Genomic DNA, 22,403 nt, shown 5'->3' with positions numbered 1-22,403 from the left:
CCCACAGCGCCCGCTGTCACATGCGGTGGCGGCGGTAGTCGCCGGCGCCGCTCCTAACGGCCGCCGCTGCCCCCATAAGCCCGCTGACATATGCCGCGCATGTGCAGTAGTGATGGCGCCGCTGCCGAACGCCACGCATGCGCAGAAGCGGCTGGCATTGCTCGCGCATACTGCGCATGTGCAGCAGCGAACACCGCCTCAACTTCAACAAGCCAGACACACACACAGACACAGACACACACACAGACACGAGGAATTCACAGTTATGCGCAGAAATAAAATTACGTTCAAAATAATCTCAAAAAAATAATCTCAAAAATAAAAATGGCTAAGACTAACACAGAAAGGGTGCGTGAGTATCGTGCTCGCACTAGGGCTACGAAAAAAACAAAACAAACACCAATAAGTACAGTAAATAAAAATTCAATTTAACTCTCAACACCAATCCAGTCATAGCAACTACAACACTATTGATGCGGTTTTTCAACGACATTTAGATAGTTTACAAATCGAATATTATATATATATATATATATATATATATATATATATATATATATATATATATATATATATATATGTATATGTAGAGGTATCAGTACCGTGTTAGCCGAGCTTCAATAATCAAAAAATAAATAGATGATACCGTTCTGTGGCTAACAAAATGCTTTTATTTGTGCGAGCTTTCGAGATACACTGATCTCTTCTTCCGGCGATGTTACAATGAATGAAGCAAGCAAAAGCTATACTGTAAACAGTGTCTATTGGAATGTTATCTGTGCTGGTCCTTCCCCCGGTGTGAATGTGTTTTATAAATGGAGGTGTCAAAAGGTTCCTGAAAGCAAGTGATGAAAGAGTGTGTATGTGTATCAGTGTGAATTAACATGAATGGAGAGCCCACAGTATATACAGTGCTTTACAAAAGGTGTGTGGAGTGGGAGCGGATATAAATGGTGTGGGTGGGTGTGGAAATGTGAGATAGTAGCATAACTAAAAGTGTGTGTGGATACTATGTGGTCCCTATTGGTGTATAGGGATGGAAAAACAAGGAGTATAAGTATGTGTGAGAGACAGCTGTGTGTGCATACATATAGCACAGTATGTACAGACATGGCCTATAGCGCTCATGGGAAGAGAGTTCACTTGTGTCAGTAATGATTCATAAAATTTCGATCTCTGTTTAGGCCACTGCTAAGTGTCCCGAACAGTTGCATAAATTTGTATTCATGCAACCGTCTCTCTTTCGGTGTTTTAAGATTACCTTTGAGTATGGCAACCCTCAGATCTTTCATCTTATGGCCAGAGTCAGAGAAATGTTCGCCAACAGGAATGTCTCTTGTTCCGCGTGTGATGCTGTGGCGGTGCATATATATATATATATATATATTACTTCAGTTATCATAAGTCGATTATTTCATGTATTAAAAATGATAGTATGGATTTTTAAAAGCAAAAATAAAACTATACAATTTTAACATCTAAAAATGATTCCATTTTATTACAAACATCTATAACATCTAATATTATTGTTACTTTATATGTTGCTGACAACACACAAAGAAGTTTCACTTACTATGCGGATGCACAGCACACACAGCTTTTTTTTGATATCTAGTCGTTGCTTATGCCAATCACCTACATAGCTGAAAAAATATATATCTTTTGTAAACAATATAACCACACAATGTGCTTTCTTAAACTAAATCCTTGCTTTAAGCATGGTTAGATTTGTTTAATTTGTTACTCTGGAAATTATTTACAAACTGTCTTAGGCCGCGTCCATAAGGCCGCACCTCTGTGAGGCAGGACATAGAGCGCGCGCGCGATGAAGTGCGACCGTGTGCGCGATTCTTGGGCAGACAATTATATTGATTTGGTCGTGCGATGGCCAGGTCACGTGTGCGGTTCAGCCAATGAGGGCGAACCGCTCATGTGACGTCACGGCCATGCCTCCCCGTCGCTGTGGATCATAGGCCACAGGTCGCTTGGCAGACAGGCGCGAGGCCATGCGTGCCATCGCACGCACGAGCGCCTATTATATCCGCTGCCATAGGGGAAAGAGAGGGAGAGAAAAGGGAGTAGCCAAACCCCTCCCAAGTCTCAGTTTACCATATTTACAAACTAATTTTGAAAAAGGATTAAACAAATACTTCTAGGTGTCAGATTTTGGTAAGAAAGGCTTAAAATCACCCCGATGTAACCCCTTAAACATGTCACTGCCATAGTAAACTTTGGTTCTAGGAGGGATTGCCCTTTTAAAATAATGTCACAGAATGCTGTGCATTTCGAATCAAACATTAGGAGTGTGGCTCTCAACACGTAAAAGTAAAACAGATCGGGAACATTATTAAAGAGAGAACAACGATAATGCAATCTAGAAAATAAATAATTGATGGGATTAACAATCATTACCAATCACCAAAGATGAAAGACAGGGAGCTTCCTGAAGCTGTGCATTATATAAAGCGTTGAGAATTATACCTGCTCCACAGGACATCATCTGCTAACATGTCTTCACACAGACACGCAAGTATTTAAAAAAAATATACCTGCAAAAACCTCCACGCTGTATATTTGGTTTTGCTTTTTCTCTGGAGCCAGACAGAATTTTAGAGAGTCAGCATTTTGTAAGCGACAGGGGGTGGAGATGGCGTTCCTGTGGGACACCCTTTCTCCAACACTCACACAGACACTTCTCCCCGGGGTACATTGTGCATTGAGAGCAAGGACAGGCAGAGTACTGAAGTGTAACACCTAGCTTTGCCCCCCGCCCTTGTGCTCCCCTATCGCATCCAGCTTTCTGCTCCGCCCACCACCCCCCCTGACCCGCACTACTCCCTAAGCGACAGTGACTGACCTGTTAATGGTATCTTGCTAAACAAACTCCAGTGCTCTGGAATACGTAAGCATGCTTTAAACTGGTTTAATTCCTACCCATTAGATATATCCCAATATGTGTCTCTAGGGCACTAACTCCAACACCTACGGTGTCCCGCAAGGTTCTGTTCTGTGGCCCCTACTCTTCTCAGTGTTCATTAATGATCTTCCTACAGCTTGTAAGGGAGCTTCAATACACATGTATATGGATGACAATCTTATATGCACACAGCCCTAACCTCTCTGACCTTCAATTACTTCAATCTGACTTTGAGACTTGAAAATTGGATTTCTCCCCCCCCTCCCCCCCCCCCCCCCCAAAACTGTTTTAAACACTGACACGACTGTAACAATGGTATTTGGGCTAAATTTCTAAAGCTTCCAATGAAGGAGCTACAATCAGAACCAAATGTAATACCATGCTAGCCCCTGTTACTGGTTTAAAATATTTGGGCTTATGGTTTGACCCCTATTTAACATTTGGGTTGCACATTGATACCCTGATATCCAAAACCTATGCCAAACTAGGTGTACTATATAGGAAAAAATCCTCCCTACGTCTGCTTGTCAGAAAATGCATCACACAGCAGATGCTGATTAAAATTATAGATTATGGGGATATAATATATGCCACGGCACCCCAAACTCACCTTGGCAAGCTTGATACCCTGTGCAACTCAATATGCCGCTTTGTCCTCCAATGCAATTACAACACACATCACTGTGAAATGCTCAAAGAACTAGATTGGTCATCACTCGAGTCTAGGTGCAAAGTTCATCTCTCCTGTCTTGCCTTCAAATACATTCTGGGCAAGCTACCCACCTATCTGAACAAGCTCCTCATCCCTATCACATGCAGCAGTTATCTGAGATCTGACTCCAAACAACTGTTCACGGTCCCAAGGTTCAACAAAGTTTCCGGCCGCTCCTCCTCTTACCGTGCACCCCACAACTGGAACATTCTACCGGAGACTCTCTCTGTCACCACCAATCTAAGTTCCTTCAAAACTAAAGCTATCTCGCATTTTAATCTGGTCTGTAACTGTTATATACGCCTATAATATATATTATCTTTAACTGTGCATGCAATATCTTGTATATAATGTACTGTGTAACCATTTTCGCTTAATGTAACTATGTATTTGTAACCATGTATTTTGTCATAACTAGGTACCCAGGACATACTTGAAAACCAGAGGTAACTCAATGTATTACTTCCTGGTAGAACATTTCATAAATAAATAAATCAAAGGTCATCCAGTGCTGCGCACAGCATAGGCCCCAGGAGGAAAATTGTAGGCGCCCTGGATTTCCCTGAAAATTTTTGTGTACACACATGGCTAACTGTTTTCTACGTATCCGCAATGGGTATTACTAGCCCGTCGGTTGGCCCCTATCTATCGGGTCAACACGGACTGCTTCTACAACTTCTGCAACACAGTCTTGCTCTCTTCGACCTTCTGTCTTACTTGTTCAGCAATCTTGTACCCCCATTTGCCATCCCCACATTTTCCACTGCTCTCTTCCCTCACCTTCCCTTCCCAAACTGAGTCACATCATAGCATATCCCCATGTCCCCATTTCTACATTTGTCACTCATATCTACACAAAATCAAGAGGGAGGTGTCTCTCCTCCTGAATTAAGGAATCGCACCTCCATTTTCATCAGAAAAGAAGAGCATAGGTACACCCCACATATGGCACTAATGGAAGGTGGGGTACCACTGTTGAACTCTGTAAAGAATAGAAAGGTGGTATTTCTAGGGAAACCCTCAACCAATATGAGGATGTATCCTCTTGATTCAGGTCACACATCAGTAAATATATAATTATGATCATTGCAGTTGGCATTACCAGTGTTGGACAGGATACTCCAGCATCATTCTGTGATCAGCAAAGTAACCCCACAGATTAAGAGGGAATAAAGGTAGGTATATTTTGTTAATTTATAGGTACCCTTGATAAATATGAGGCACCACCAGTGTGAAACAAAAATCACATCACAACTCAAAGATGTCTGCTCCTGCCTATAATACACAGTGCACCACTTATTGTTTTTCATTGTCTGTTATGACAACAAGGATAATGGGCAGAAGAAAAAAAAATGGGGGATAAAAATGGCCACTTCCAAATGTTCTGCACAACAGAACTATTAACAGAACCATTCATTTCTGCTCTCCTGATATTTTCCTCCCCCACATACATAGTCACACTGGCTCCCTCACATTTCTTGTCCCCAAAAATCCAGTTCTCTGGGAAGTTACACAGTTTTGACTCTTGTGACGACTAATGTTTCAGTTCAATTGTGGAGATTAAGTTACTTCTAACACTGTTCACAAATGCACAAAAAATGTAGTTTATGTACAGAAGTGTAACCAAGTATTACTGCTGCCCTCTTGCCATCACACTGGTGAATCGATTATAAAACACAAGGAAGGTACAATCAAAAGGTAAAGCCTCAAGGTAACCGTGAGTGCTAGCAAAAAAAATAAATACGCTGCACATGGTCTCAAGAGGTAGTTTAATAAAAGATCGACGTTTCGGTCTAAAAATTGGGACCTTTCTGTGAGAGCAGCTTATTATTTTCTGCATTTCCTATAGGACCAGGCCTGGTTCCAGGTTCTTTACTAGCACGTATGGCAGCTTACTGTATTCCCTGATTTGAAAGCAACATAACACTCGTGAAAGTGGTCACCTCCAAAAGTAATTTTCCCCCCTACATGTATAGGAAGTATTGAGTCTCCGTGGCTGAACCACCTTAAATTTCAGCTCCGGGAATCCCCTGCTTCTCAAGAAACTTAATCAGAGAAGGTGCCGCCAGTAGTTTCAAGGAGGTTTAAATCCCCTGCGTCACGTGGGCCAAAAGGAAGCCCCAACGGTTGTCATTGCGTCTTCCTACTAACCTGCATAACGAGGGAGATGTGGACCTTTATTTTGTTGGCAGCACCTTCCCCAGTAAGTATCTCTGGAAGCAGGGGATCCCTGGAGTTGAAATTACTGCGGTGCATATCTGAAGACCCCCTGCTTTCTATACATCTATACATATGGGGGGAAGGGAGAGTGTGTTGTGTCCTTTGACACCGCGTTGCAGAAGACAAGATAGGAGAGATTGTAGAGGCCTCACGCAATCCCCCGCTATTTAATTTAAATGCCATAGGGAATAGCGTGGGGTCTCTGCAACCGCCACGGCCCCCTGAAAAATCTTGCACGCCTCCTGCACTATGACATGGGTTAACTGACAGTTGTTTGAGAGGTGCTTAGCAAAGGCGGGAGAACCTGGCAGCAGAGGTGTGCAAGAGCTGGGAGAGGGAGAGAGGAGAGCTGCAGGCCCTCAATGAGGTCAGTGGCAGGGTGGGAAGGGTGGAAGAGTATCGTGAGTGTGTGTCAGAGTGTGTAACTGACACTACGACTGCCAACAAGAAGTGTGGGGGGCGGAGGAGACCACAGCACTTGCACGACCCCCTCCACATATATATAGCAGAACTAAAATCCATACAGAGACCCCATCTCTTCAGAGCCAAAATTGTAAAGATCTGAATTAATATTTACCTTTAATAGACAGTCTGTCATTGCAGACGCAATGTAATATTTTGTGTAGAGCATCTATCTTTTCCTGTTGACATGGCAGCAGTTACGAAGGCAAAACACAAACATGCTTAGGCTCAGAATTAGTAAACACAGAAGGTAAATTCACAGGGCACTGAATGGCCATGTTAAGAAAAAAATGTCCTATCCAAGGCGTCTGCAACCTTTCAAGGCAGAGCCATTTTATAAAAAATGTATTTATCCAAAATATTCCCAGAGCCGCAACACATCCATGTATATTACACCCCCACAAACACATACATATACTGTACACACTAATAGGTGTATAATATACTGTATAAGCATTAACATTCGACAAACTTACTTTAATCCGATTTAGGGAAAAGAAAAAATGTGTGGGGGAATAAAATGCATCTCCCAATAATAAGTCCCTTTATTTAGTTTTTGAAGTGAAGCTTCTTTAGTGGCACAGTCAATTTTGATGGGACAAAACATGAGACAGAGACGAAAATGTGAAACGGAAATGACGTCACGTAATGGCCGCCACTCCCCCACACTTGCCCGCTGTCAGATATCGTCGCCGACGCCGCTACTAATGGCCGCCGCTCCCCCACACGGTCGCTGTTCCCGCCACACTCCCGCTGACATGCTGCGCATGCGCAGTGGTGATGGCGCCGCTGAGGGACGTCACGCATGCGCAGAAGCGGCTGGCAGTGGCGCCGTTCCACACACACGCCGCGCATGCGCAGAGCGTGGCTTGCTTTGGGTATACCGGTGCTTGAGGAGGCTGCGCTGAGCGGTATATCCGGTGTGTGTGTATACAGCTGTATATCCGCCTCCCACAGCCGGACATGGACATACATGGACATCCACAAGTCCCTCCGGCATCCGGAGGAGATTTACAAGCTGCTCAAGTTCAAGATGGGCGGCTGCAGGACGGTGATGCTCGTACTGAGCCGTGTAAGTGCCTGCGCGCAGACGTGTTCTAGAGGTTGTGAAACTAGGGAGAGGGCACAGCACCGTCCTGGAGGTTCTCACATTGGTGAGAGTGAACAGCACTGTCCTAGAGGTTGTGACACTGGTGAGAGGGTACAGTACACACATACAGACAGACACTCACAGACAGACACAGACACAGACGAGGAATTCACAGTTATGCGCAGAAATAAAATGTATATGTTGCTGACAACACACAAAGAAGTTTCACTTACTATGCGCGTGCACAGCACACACAGCTTTTTTTTTTATTGTTTCTGTGCAAAATAGTTTATCATTTTCAAATACACACATCATACACTACCCCCTCTCCCCCAAACACACACCCTAAACATCCCCAAATACAGGCACACTCCCACTCTTAGCCCCCCCGCCCCCCAATACACACACACTACTAGTGCCCCCTAAATAAACAAATATATATATAATACATATACATGAATAAAACAGAAATAGCCGTTAGTCCAGTTGCGATAGCGCAGAATAAATGAGTACTTCAGTATTAGGTGATACCTTTTTTATTTGGACTAACAATTTATGTCATTATTTATGACACACACACACAGGGCCTCTCTCCTGCACTGTCCTGGGTTGCCGCTACCAAGCATGCCCCTTACACTGTTCCACGCCGGGCCGCTCTGTGACATCAGCACCGGAAGTGCGCACCGGCATCAGGCAGTGTAGGAAGCATGAAAGCAGCTGGGGAGACACCGGGCAGCAACAAGAGGCCTGACCAGCGCCAACCGAGTTCCCACCGCAGCTACCGGCAGCACAGTCAGAAAGGCAGCAGCTGGGGAGCGGCAACCTGTGGACGGAAAAGAGCTGCATGTAGGTGCGGAAAGAGCCAGAGGTTGCCGACCCCTATCCTATCCCTTCTCAAATTTGTATGATTGTTTTTATTTCTTTTATATAGCACATGCAACGCAACATCATCTGAGATCTGACTCCAAAAGACTGTTCATGGTCCCACGGTTCAACAAAGTATCCAACCGCTCCTCCACTTACCGTGCACCCCAAAACTGGAACAGTCTACCGGAGACTCTCACATCCGCCACCAGTCTAAGCTCTTAGAAAACGAAAGCTAACATTTAATCTGGTCTGTAACTGTTACATACGCCTATAACATATACCGTCTCTTACTGTGCATGCAATTGTATTGTATGTCTTTATTTATATAGCGCCAAAAGTGTACTCAGCGCTTCACAAAGAATACAGTACAGGGAATTAAAATTATACAATAAGTGCAGCAAAATCAGACAATAGGAAAGGAAATCCCTGCCCCGAAGAGCTTACAATCTAAGAATGTCTTGTATATAATGTATAACCATGCTCACTTAATGTAACTATGTATTTGTAACCATGTATCTCATCATAACTCTGTGCCCATGACATACTTGAAAACGAAAGGTAACTCTCAATGTATTTAATTGCTGGTAAAATATTTTATAAATAAATAAAAATAGTATGCAGTACTATTCTTTGGATTTACAAGCACTACAGGTGACGGAAAAAAATGGAGGTACAATAGATTTACTCAGAAACTCTGTGTGACCTTGAACATCTCATTGATAACCAAGTCTTTATTACTAGGATTCTTTCAAGATTGCAGTGCAGTTAAGCAGCACTAGAGAACAACACGAGACTAAAAGTTACCCGAGGTCGGAGTTTCCTTTACTATACCGTTACAATATACTGCAATAATGCTTTTTGGAGTTAATATATGATCTGTTAAAAGTGCCTATTTTTCTTCTCTCAGAGGCTATCAGGGTCAAATCTGAAGAACTTTATAGGATCGTAAACCAAAAAAGGTTTATGTTTATATTATGGATGTCTGGTGACAGTACCCAGGACTACCAGAGGCCCTGGGTGCCATCTTCAAAGGGGGCCACACATCCTTGAAATCCCCCTTTGAGTAGCAGAGGGGGTGACAAGAGGTTTGCTATTCATTTCCCCGCATATCCGTACAGATTTACTAAAATATAAGAGTTCTAATCTGGTATAATTCACAAACATGATGAATATACATTTGTGACATGTGAAGTCAGGTAGATTAAATAATACCAAACATGCCACAATTTGAGGGTGCAAAGGTCACATATGTGTTTGACCCTCAAAATTAGGAGTAGTCCTGGCAAGTCTACGGTCTATGCATCAAGCAAACTCATCCAAACGCAATGATGCAGGTCACATTAGGATAGCAGTTACAGAAAGAGTTAAGGGTTATTTTCATACTCAGCTATATGAGATGGATGAGTGGGAGTTAAGGGCACACCCGCAAAAGGTGGGGCTCATCTTTGTGATAGAGGCAAAGTTAGGACAAAAACATTTCACTGGTGCTTTGAAATTAGAACTCAATATAGAGGAGGGGTGTTTGTCAAACACGTGGATTATCTGATTTTGTACTTCAAACCCTCTCTGAAGGATCTGATATTTATATGAGGTAATGCATATAGGTGCTCTTTTTTTATTATTATTCCATTACTTTTCAAAAATTGCCTGCATTTGTATATTTTGTTTGTTGTAACATTCTGTTTATGGAAGTCCTGTACTATTTTTGTATATTAAACCTAAAATGTTATAAGTACACTATTGTCTTCGGACTCTAAATAAATCCAACACATTTTGAAGCAAGCAACTGCATTTTAGGACACATTTTGCTACATTTGGGTTTTTTGGGGAAAAAAAATATAATAATATATATATATATATATATATATATATATATATATATATATATATATATATATATATATATATATATATATATATATATATATATATATATATATATATATATATATATATATATATATATATATATATATATATATATATATATATATATATATATTCTCTGACTCTGGCCATAAGATGAACGATCTGAGGGTTGCCATACTCAAAGGTAATCTTAAAACCCCGAAAGAGAGACGGTTGCATGAATACAAATTTATGCAACTGTTCGGGACACTTAGCAGTGGCCTAAACAGAGATCGAAATTTTATGAGTCATTACTGACACAAGTGAACTCTCTTCCCATGAGCGCTAAAGGCCATGTCTGTACATACTGTGCTATATGTATGCACACACAGCTGTCTCTCACACATACTAATACTCCTTCTTTTTCCATCCATATACACCAATAGGGACCACATAGTATCCACACACACTTTTAGTTGTGCTACAAACTCTCACATTTCCACACCCACCCACACCATTTATATCCCTCTCACTCCACACACACCTTGTGTAGAGCACTGTTTATACTGTGGGCTCTCCATTCATTTTTATTCACACTGATACACATACACACTCTTTCTTCACTTGCTTTCAGTTACCCTTTGACACCTCTAGCCATAAAACACATCCACACCGGGGGAAGGACAAGCACAGATAACATTCCAAGAGACACTGTTTTTAAGTTATCCTTGCTTCATTCATTGTAACATCGCCGGAAGAAGAGATCAGTGTATCTCGAAAGCTCGCACAAATAAAAGCATTTCGTTAGCCACAGAACGGTATCATCTATTTATTTTTTGATTATTGAAGCTCGGCTAACACGGTACTGATACCTCTACATATATATATATATATATATATATATATATATATATATATATATATATATATATATATATATATATATATATATATAGATATATATATATAGATATATAGTCGACTTGTAAACTATCTAAATGTCGTTGAAAAACCGCATCAATAGTGGATCCGGATGTTGTAGTTGCTATGACTGGATTGGTGTTGAGAGTTAAATTGAATTTTTATTTACTGTACTTATTGGTGTTTGTTTTGTTTTTTTCGTAGCTCTAGTGCGAGCACGATACTCAGGCAACCTTTCTGTGTTAGTCTTAGCCATTTTTATTTTTGAGATTTTTTTGAGATAATTTTTTTGAGATAATTTTTTTGAGATTATTTTGAACGTAATTTTATTTCTGCGCATAACTGTGAATTCCTCGTGTCTGTGTGTCTGTGTGTCTGTGTGTGTGTCTGTGTGTCTGTGTGTGTGTCTGTGTCTGTGTGTGTGTCTGTGTCTGTGTGTGTGTCTGTGTGTCTGTGTGTGTGTGTGTGTATGTCTGTGTGTGTGTGTGTGTGTCTGTGTGTGTGTGTCTGTGTGTGTGTCTGGCTTGTTGAAGTTGAGGCGGTGTTCGCTGCTGCACATGCGCAGTATGCGTATGTATATATATATATATATATATAAGCAATACGATATCGTTTGGAAACGAAATCAGCAGGCAGCACTCCAGAATTGAACAAACAAGTGTATTGAAAAAATAAACACAAAACCAACGTTTCGGTCCACGAAGGGACCTTTGTCATTCCAATAGACACTGTTTATAGTATAGCTTTTGCTTGCTTCATTCATTGTAACATCGCCGGAAGAAGAGATCAGTGTATCTCGAAAGCTCGCACAAATAAATTCATTTCGTTAGCCACAGAACGGTATCATCTATTTATTTTTTGATTATTGAAGCTCGGCTAACACGGTACTGATACCTCTACATGTATGTATGTATGTATGTATGTATGTATGTATATATATATATTAGAAAAGGAACAAAAAGCACTCCGTAATAATAGTCACTGGTGTGGGTGCAGATACTATAACGAAGAATATATATATATATATATATATATATATATATATATATATATATATATATATATATATATATATATATATATAATGACCAACGGACTCTGCAGAGGTATGACTTAAAATTATGTTGGTGGTAGCAAATTGGAGGTGTAATTTGGCGGCTTATGGGGAGATGTTGCTCATTTTGAGAGCCCTGCGGGGGAGGTAAAGGGAGTCAGCAGGATAGTGGTAAGTATTAACCTTTTTCACATACACAAGTCACGTGCCATATGTGACAATTACAGTATGTACAGTTATATTTTAAAATGTATTACCACAGAATGATAGTAGTTGAAGTCCTACCAGTGTTAGGCTGGAGCCATGGTGTCGCAGACTGTGCGGCTGAGCGATCACACTACCTTAAACAGTGATCGCGTCTATGTGGCGTGCGGGCGCGTGCACGCAGAGGCGGGAGGGGGCGTGTGTTGCGCAAGAAATCGGTTGAAACTGATTTCTGGCGCGACAGGTCAGTCACGTGAGCGATTCACCCAGTGAGGGCAAACCAGCTCCGTGACGCCCCTAGGCACATCCCCCACGGCCCGTCCACCATTGCTAGGGAAAGCACCCGCTTCAGACGGGTCACTTCCCAACCTCCGCGCGGGCGAAGGCACCATGGCCCCAGCCTTAGTTTTCGGCTTAACAAACTTGTGATGAAGTCATAAATATCATGATGATTAAACAAACAAATACAAAAACATGCCTATCCCGTATACTAATTTCCCCTGTTGCTCATAAGCTGGACACACCCTAATGATAGATGTGGATGTTATAAAAAATGTATTCTGATTTCACAGAATTGAGGTTCCTTCGAGAGCATCTGGTTGTTGAGGTTGTATTCTTTCTTTGGCAAAGGAAAGCTATTTTGGCAGTACATTCAAGAGCAGTCATAGAATATCGTAATGCAACTGTGATTAGAGATAAACAGATGCATTTAATATTTACAAATATATTTTAGGTATACAAGTTATACCACAAGTCCCGTATAGCAGACAAAATTACCTTTACAAAAAAAAAAAATCAAAAGGATTCCATCAACCATTAAATTACAATTTCAGGAAGGTGTTACTTTCAGTAGGTCTATCAAAATTGATTATCTTATCAGATATCTACTGCCTTACACTTTTAAATGCTTTACTATTTCTCTGGAAAACAAAAGATTTGGGGGTTATGTTGTGATCTTTTACCTAACATTTGCATGTACTTGGTCAATCCCCCAATTTCCCTTTTTCTGTTTTAAAATGTATTACTGATGCCATCATTAGCTAAACATTCAAAAGTTTCCCCCAATTTCCCTTTTTATGTATGTATGTATGTATGTATATGATATATATATGTATATGTATATACATAATCAGCTGGCACTCTATATAGTAAAGTATAGTGGTGGTGCTAATCCCATATAGAAGAAACAAAACATATTACCATTCTTGCGTCAAGTAAAGAAAGGCAGCACTCACATCCAGAAGTGTAAAAAAATGTATTCAAGGCTTGGTCGGATTGACTATCTTTCGTCTATGGACTCTATCCCTCTTTCTTCGTCGTTTGGTTTGATCACACAATTTATTTTATTTTAATATTGTATTGTGATTGTGTGCAGGTATAGGTGGGCTTTTACCTATTCTATTGGGTAAATTCTCATTTATGGTGCATTGCTTGCACAATTTATTCATCCCACAGCCCACCATTACAGCACGCAACAAGGGTACATTTGTAGCGCTAATATCTTGTTTGTGTTATATACATATACACACACACATATCTTCTATTTTTTAAGAGCACGAAGTAGCAGTCTGCAACCTGCCAATGGCAAGCCACTGCTGATCACAAGCAGGCTAAGCTATCTAAATTGCATGTCTTGTCAATTAAACTCTCCAGTGACAGGGTTCCTGTTAGATTATGAAGCACAGCTCCAGCTTTGGACACCTACATATACGGAAAATGCATTTCAATTCTTATGGATGTGTTGGGATGGTAGCAACAAGCCTGTATAAGTTTAAACTACCCTTGGCTTAGTGGCGAGCTCCATTTTAACATTCCAGGCAAGTAATATATCTAAATGTTTTTCTTTTGTGTAGGGGGAATCAGCCTTTAAAACTAAAAACCGTGTTGGAAAGCGCAAGAAGAGATTTCAAAGTAAAAAATTAAAATAAATGTACATACGACTGGTCCTAATTGAATGATGAGATCATACATTGTTTGAATTAATATAGGTGTTAATGGAGCTATATTATAGAACATGATCTATTACATGCGGAATGATAGATATACACACACACAATTTTTTGGAGCAACGTGGAGAAGAGAGACTTGCAACCGCAGTACCTGGAAGATCGTTGGGGAGGCCTTCACCCAGTAATGGAGGGAGAGAGGGAGGGAGAGAGGGAGAGAGAGAGGGAGAGAGGGAGAGAGGGAGAGAGGGAGAGAGGGAGAGGGGGAGAGGGGGAGAGGGGGAGAGGGGGAGAGGGGGAGAGGGAGAGAGGGGGAGAGGGGGAGAGGGGGAGAGAGAGAGAGGGGGAGAGAGAGAGAGGGGGAGAGAGAGAGAGGGGGAGAGAGAGAGAGAGAGAGAGAGAGAGAGAGAGAGGGGGAGAGAGAGAGGGGGAGAGAGGGGGAGAGAGGGGGAGAGAGGGGGAGAGAGGGGGAGAGACGGAGAACATGGCGTCGCGCACGCCTACTGCAAAGGCGATCCGTGGCCTGTGGGATCTGGAGGTGGAGACGCGACGGGGAGGCGTGTCGGAGGCATGCCCGTGACATCTGGTGAGCGGTTCACCCTCATTGGCTGAACCGCGCATGTGAGCCGGCCACCACGCGACAAAATCTAATCATTTTGTCGCGCAACAAATTGGCCGCGCCATCGCACGGACTACAGATGCAGCATCAGAGTATCAGGTCTATTATATCCTTAGATATCTTTCTGGCTTTGTATAAGTACTGTGCTTAATATCAATTTGCTAAAACAAGAAATCCAACTTGTAATGGTAATAACAGGAACAAAAGGAGCATCAGATGCGGCGTGCTAATGTGGCCACCAGAGTCTCTGGTCTGGTCAGTGTGCATGGGCTCATGTCACTGCTAACACAATAGAACTGGAACCACTTGGAAACTATGGGTACCAATGTGACCACTAAGAAAAGCATTGGTTGGTGACCACGTGGTTCTGCCAGATTCAGAGTTAAAACCCTTACCCATGTTGCAATTTCTTTTTTCTAAGGAAATCTATTTACATCTTTCTTACATATAAGGCTACCCAAAGAAAAGTGGGATATTTATAAGAGTAGTAAAGAAAACATTACAATAGACAAAATTAGCGAGTAATCTCTCATTATGACTGAAGAAACATACCCTACCTGCCATAAAACACTAAGGATTAGTGAAACATTGCTTATTTTGATTTGGAAACAAGGATTTATGACCAAATAGCAGGTGAATTATGAAAAGTTACCACAAAAGGAAGCATTTTCTTTGTTTACTTCCTTTAGAACATTTAGAAACACTTTTTGCTTTTATACCATTATGATTGGAGTTTGTTTTATCTCTTAAGAAGTTACTTGTGTCTTCTGGGTTTGTAATCGCGTGTTTAGGCAGTGGTTTTACACCTCCTATTAAATTATTTATTTATAAAATATTTTACCAGGAAGTAATATATTGAGAGTTACCTCTCGTTTTCAAGTATGTCCTGGGCAGAGTTAAGACAAATAATACATGTTTACAAATACAGTTACATAATGAGCAGGATATACATTATATACAAGACATTGCATGCACAGTTAAAGATCATTTATATTATGGGCGTATGAAACAGTTACAGACCAGATTAAAATGTGTGACAGCCTTAGATTTGAAAGAACTTAGACTGGTGGCAGATGTAAGAGTCTCTGGTAGGTTATTACAGTTTTGGGGTGCACGGTAAGAGAAGGAGGAGCAGCCGGATACTTTGTTGAGCCTTGGGACCATGAACAGTCTTTTGGAGTCTGATCTCAGGTGATAGGTGCTGTATGTGGTAGGGGTGAGGAGCTTGTTCAGGTAGCTGGGTAGCTTGCCCATAAAGAATTTGAAGGCAAGACAGGAAAGGTGAACTTTGCGCCTAGACTCGAGTGATGACCAATCTAGTTCTTTGAGAATTTCGCAGTGATGTGTGTTATAGTTGCATTGGAGAACAAAACGACAAATTGAATTGTAGAGGGTGTCAAGTTTGCTAAGGTGGGTTTGAGGTGCTGAGCCATATACTATATCTCCATAGTCAATAATTGGCATTAGCATCTGCTGTGCGATACGTTTTCTGACCAGGAGACTTAGGGAGGATTTGTTCCTGTAAAGTACCCCTAGTTTGGCATAGGTCTTGGTTGTCAGGGTATCAATGTGCATCCCGAATGTTAAGTGGGAGTCAAACCATAAGCCCAGGTATTTAAAACTAGTGACAGGGGTTAGGGTGGTGTTAGCGTTGGTTCTAATCAGGAGCTCAGTCACTGGAAGCTTTCAAAATGTAGTCTTGGTCCCAAACACCATTGTTACAGTCTTGTCAGTGTTTAAAAACAGTTTGTTTTGGGAAATCCAGTTTACGAGTCTCAAAAAGTCAGACTGAAGTATGTGTTGAAGGTCAGAGAGGCTATGGCTGTGTGCATATAGGATTGTGTCGTCTGCATACATGTGTATTGAGGCTTCCTTACAAGCTGTGGGAAGATCATTAATGAACACTGAGAAGAGTAGGGGCCCCAGAACACAGCCTTGCGGGACTCCACAGGTGATATCCAGGGGGTTGGAGTTAGAGCCTGAGATGGACACATGTTGGGATCTTCCTGATAGGTAGGACTGAAACCAGTTTAAAGCATGCTTGACTATTCCAGAGCTCTGGAGTTTGTTAAGCAGGATAGCATGATCAACTGTGTCAAAAGCCTTGGCAAAATCTAGGAATACTGCACCAGTGAGTTGTCCCCGTTCCATTCCACACTGGATTTCATTGCAAACGTTTAGCAGGGTAGTTACGGTGGAGTATTTGGGACGAAACCCAGATTGGAATTGGCTATGGAAATTTGTCTTGGTATAGAAATCGCTTAATTGGGAGTGGACACATTTTTCCATGACTTTGGATAGAATTGGGAGAAGTGAGATTGGCCTGTAGTTTGGGACAGTGTTTTTGTCCTCACTTTTGAAGATTGGGACAACTCTGGCAGTTTTCCAGGTCTTAGGGATATGGCCTGCAGACAGGATAGAGTTGACTATGGACGCCATTGGTTTGGCAATGGCTGGGGCACCAAGTCGTAGGAACCTAGATTGTAGTAAGTCAGGTCCACATTGGCTGCTTAGTTTTAGTTTAAAGGAGCGCTTGTATAATCTCCTCTTCAGATACTGCGCCAAATTGAAAATTGTGGGCAGTGTTGGGAGGGGGTGGGACTATAGGGGTACTCCCAGGATGAGATTCAGGTTTGTGGTTTGGGCTGCGTTTTGCTAATAAGTTAGTGGCACACCCCACAAAGTAATCATTGAATGCATTTGCAATGTCAGTGGGGTTTGTCAGAGTTATATCCCCCTTAGTGATATTACTTGGTTGTTGATGGTTAGGAGGCTGGAATATATTGTTGATAACCTTCCAGAAGTTAGCTGGGTTTGTTGTATTTTGGTGGAGATTGTCAGAATAATATTGTGCTTTTGCATGCCTTATTTGCCTTGTGCACATGTTCCGCATGCATCTGTAGTGATTGAGATCCTTGGTAGTGCCAGTTACTTTCTAGCTTTTCCACAAGGTATCCCTGAGCTGGTAGAGTGCAATAAGGTCAGTTGTAACCCATGGAAGGTTATTTTGCGTAGTTTAGCATGGGTATCGCAGAGTTTTAAGAACTCGGATTGGAAATAGTCGAGTGCAGAATCAGGGTCGGGAATTAAATCGATTCTGTGCCATGGGCAGTTGGTAAGGTCATCCAGAAACTGTTGTGGGTTAAAGTTTTTAAATGTTCTAGTGAGGAGAACTTTAGGGCTTGATTGGGGCGGTTTAATTTTCCTTACACAGTACACTATTGCATGGTCACTGAAAATGTCAGGAAGGATGCCAGAGGATTGGATTCTGCTGGGGTTTGAGGAGAGAATCCAGTCTAGCAAGGAATGGTTGTGCGATTTCAGGTTTATCCATGTGGGTTGGGAAATGAGTTGCGATAGGTTAAGTGACTTGAGTTGTATCTGGATTTTGTGGTTTTTAGGGTCAAGCCAATTGAAGTTGAAATCCCCAAGAACTAGCAGCTCACTCTTCTCATAGGTCTTGGTATAGATATTTAGCAAAATAAATGTCTTTATATTGTAATTTATCAGTAAATTTGGATCTCTTAGAAGATAAGGTTAGTATTTCTAATTAAGTCAAACACATGATTAGATCAAACTGTGGCTCGAGTTGATTTTCGTTAGGGTGGTAGCTTTAAAACTGGTGCCCTTTCGTATTTAAAAGAAAGTGAAAAGTGCAGCGGAAGTGTCAGCCTCAGCGCTCATAATAGAAAAAAACAATCACGTTCAATCCTAGTATCCCTAATTATTCACTCCTCCCACAATGTTTTCTCCATACAAACATGCTTTAATGGTTCATCATGGTGACATCATAAAACATGGTCATCCATGACAGGGCACATGGGATGCACTTTGCAAAGACAATATGTACTGCACAGTGAGGTACTGTATGTTTTCAGGGCTAAAGGGTTAATGTAAGTAAAATTGTAATTAAAAACAAATACAAAATACACATTTGTATGTATATGTTTATTTATATGCTGCCATCCATGTACATAGCGCTTCACAGCAGTAATACATGTGACATAATATAACATAATGGGAACAAGTACTTTAAGACATAAAAGTAACACTAGGAAAAAGAAGTCCCTGCCCCGAAAAGCTCACATTCTAACTGGTAACTGGTGATAATTTACAGAGACAGTAGGAGGGTATTCTGGTAAGTGTGTCTGCAAAGGGGTAAAGGTCAATGCATAGGAGATGTCTAATAAAAGCCAAACAGAGTCACCAAAATGCTTAAAGAGGTATGTTTGATGATGGGTCTTTAAAGGTGGAGAGGGTGCTGGTCGGATATTGAGGGGAAGGGCATTGCAGAGGTGTTGGGCAGTGAGTGGGAAAGGTTCTAGGTGGCAGAGGGCTTTAGATACAAAAGGGGTAAACAGAAGACATCCTTCAGCAGAATGCAAGACTCTGGCAGGTGTATAGTGAGAAATTAGGGCTGAGATGCAAGGAGGGGCCAAAGAGTGCCTAGCCTTAAAAGCGAGGAGGAGAATTTTGTAAGTAACAGATTTAATAGGAAGCCAGAAGAGGGCTTTCAGCAGGAGACACACAGACAGATTTAGGAGAGCGTAAAGTGATTCTAGCAGCTGTATTTAGGGTAGATTGTAGGAGAGACCCATGAGAGGCAGGAAGGCCAGGCAGAATTTTTTTTACAATAGTCGAGGTGGAAGAGAACGAAGGCCTGTGTTAGAGTTTTAGCAGTAGAGCGACAGAAGAAAGGGTGTATCTTTGCGAGACGAAAAAAAAATAGGTATTAAACGTTGTGAATGTGAGAGGAGAATATGAGAAAGGAATCGAATGTGATTCCTAGGCAGCATGCTTGTGATACTGGGTGTAGTAGTATGGTTAGGCTTGCGAGGAAGTATGAGGTGCTCCATCTTTGACATGTTAAGTTTATGCCGGCGGAGGGCTATCCAGGTTGATATAGCGGAGAGTCATTCAGACACTTCGGTCTGTAAAGTCAGGGGTTGAAAAGTAAATTTGTATGTCATCAGCATAGAGGTGATATTTGAACCCAAGAGAAGTGTTAAGGTCATTAAAGAGACTGTAAAGAGAAAACAGAAGAGCTCCCAGGACAGACCCCTGGTATACACCCACAGAGATCGACAGAGGATGAGGAGGTGTTTGCAAACAAGACACTGAAAGTATGATGAGAGAGGCGAGAGGAGATCCAGAATAGAGCTCTGTTATGGATATCAAGAGCATGGGGAATGTGAAGGAGAAGAGGGTGATCCACAATATCAAAGGCTGCAGAGAGGTCAAGTAATATAAGCAGAGGGTAATGACCGTCATCTTTGGCAGCATGGGGGTCATTAGCTATTCTGATGAGGCCTGTTTCGGTGGAGTGAGCAGTGTGAAAGCCAGATTGTAGAGGTTCTAGGGGAGAATAGGAGGTAAGAAAATGGAGTAAGTGTGAGAATACAAGGCTTTCATGGAGTTTAGAGGCAAAAGGCAGGAGGGAGATAATTAGACAGACTGGTAGGGTATAAAGCTTCCTTAAAAATGCTTTGTCAATGTATTCATAGTATAAGATATCTATTGTGCAATTCTGTTATCTGTTGAAATAATAATGACCTCATGGTTACTTCAAAATAAAAAAAAGCTGTGTGTGCTGTGCACGCGCATAGTAAGTGAAACTTCTTTGACTTTTGTCACAGAAATTGTATTTGTGTTGGTGATGTTTTAATTAAAAATCAAAATACAATTTCATTGTAAAAAAAGCAAATAAATTTGACTTAGAATGCACGTGCTCGGCACACATCCCCTCTATTAGTGCAAATAGCTAAGTGTGAATTCCTCATATGTGCGTGTGCGTGACTGAGAGTGCGCGCGTGGCTGAGAGTGCGCGCGTGGCTGAGAGTGCGCGCGTGGCTGAGAGCGCGCGCGTGGCTGAGAGCGCGCGCGTGGCTGAGAGCGCGCGCGTGGCTGAGAGCGCGCGCGTGGCTGAGAGCGCGCGCGTGGCTGAGAGCGCGCGCGTGGCTGAGAGCGCGCGCGTGGCTGAGAGCGCGCGCGTGGCTGAGAGTGCGCGCGCGTGACTGAGAGCGCGCGCGTGGCTGAGAGCGCGCGCGTGACTGAGAGCGCGCGCGCGTGACTGAGAGCGCACGCGCGTGACTGAGAGCGCGCGCGTGGCTGAGAGCGCGCGCGTGGCTGAGAGCGCGCGCGTGGCTGAGAGCGCGCGCGTGGCTGAGAGCGCGCGCGTGGCTGAGAGCGCGCGCGTGGCTGAGAGCGCGCGCGTGGCTGAGAGCGCGCGCGTGGCTGAGAGCGCGCGCGTGGCTGAGAGCGCGCGCGTGGCTGAGAGCGCGCGCGTGGCTGAGAGTGCGCGCGCGTGACTGAGAGCGCGCGCGTGGCTGAGAGCGCGCGCGTGACTGAGAGCGCGCGCGCGTGACTGAGAGCGCACGCGCGTGACTGAGAGCGCGCGCGTGGCTGAGAGCGCGCGCGTGGCTGAGAGCGCGCGCGCGTCCCTGAGAGCGCGCGCGCGTGGCTGAGAGCGCGCGCGTGGCTGAGAGCACGCGCGTGGCTGAGAGTGCGCGCGCGTGACAGAGCGTGCGCGTGGCTGAGAGCGCGCGCGCGTGACTTTGTGTGACAGTGTGTGTCTGAGTGCTTGTGTGTGTGACAGTGTGTGTCTGAGTGCTCGTGTGTGTGACACAGGAGGAGAGTACGAGTATATATGAATGACGGATGTCAACGCTGGGCCCCTCCTCCACCTTGATCGGGTGCTCGGTGTAGCAGGAAGAGCCCTCCCTGTAGTCCTCCTGTGAAGTTGTCCTGGGATGACTTGGGCCCCCCCTCTTCCCCAGGGTGGGGCGACTCCTCGTCTTCCTGCTCGGCCCCCCTCAGCTCCTAGGTCTCCTCCGCCTGCTCACCTCCCCTGCACGGGTGTCCAGGGGGAGAAGCAGGATCCCGGGACTCGGGTCGGGCAGGATCCCTGCACGTCCGCCTCCCCCAGATATCCAGCAGGGCGCGGGTCTCCATGTCCGACAGACATCCCGCCGGGCAGGGGGTCGGTGACCGGCCCGGAGATGAGCTAGCAGCAGGAGGCAGGCATGTGGCGTCCGTGAGCGTCACCATGACTACCGTATGTGCGGCATGTCAGCGGGCGCTGGGAATAGCGCATGCGCGGCATGGCAGTGCACGTTTGGGGGGAATGGCGTCGCTGCCTGCCGTCCGTCAGCGGCGCCATCACAACTGCGCATGCGCGGCATGGCAGCTGGGACAGGCGGCCGTTAGGAGCGGCACAGCGGGCGGCCGTGTGAGGAGAGCGGCGTCCTTTAGTCAGCGGGACACAGGGAAGCGGAGGTAGGGAAGAGGGAGGAGAGAGGCTGAGCAGTGGCTCCTCCTCCTCTCTCAGCCGGAGTACTTGCGGGGCTTCCGCCATCTTATTACACCCGCAGCACCGGAAGCTCTGCGGCAGCCATCTTGCTATACCCATGGCATGGGGGTAACAGCGGCCGTTAGGAGCGGCGGCGGCGGCTATCGCATGTCACAGCAGGTGTGTGGGCAGCATGTCACAGCGGGTGTGTGTAGGGGAGCAGCGGCTGTTAGGAGCGGCGCTGGCGGCTATCGC

The 22,403-nt window shown here is 43.7% G+C and overlaps 1 protein-coding gene across 5 annotated transcripts in view; it reads right to left on the bottom strand.

Annotated features, from left to right (window-relative positions):
• The window catches only part of KIF2A (kinesin family member 2A), an 80,070-nt gene that overhangs the window by 51,011 nt on the left and 6,656 nt on the right, over window positions 1-22,403 (bottom strand). The window contains exon 2 of one of the 5 annotated variants that reach the window (XM_075589810.1): window positions 1,574-1,643. The exons of the other annotated variants lie outside the window; for them this stretch is intronic. The gene's annotated coding sequence lies outside the window, so the exon portion shown is untranslated. The remainder of the gene's footprint in view (window positions 1-1,573; window positions 1,644-22,403) is intronic. 5 annotated transcript variants of the gene reach the window in all.

Source organism: Ascaphus truei, chromosome 1 (genome assembly GCF_040206685.1).
Source record: "Ascaphus truei isolate aAscTru1 chromosome 1, aAscTru1.hap1, whole genome shotgun sequence".
NCBI lineage: Eukaryota > Metazoa > Chordata > Amphibia > Anura > Ascaphidae > Ascaphus > Ascaphus truei.
This window is presented reverse-complemented; position numbering and strand designations above follow the sequence as displayed.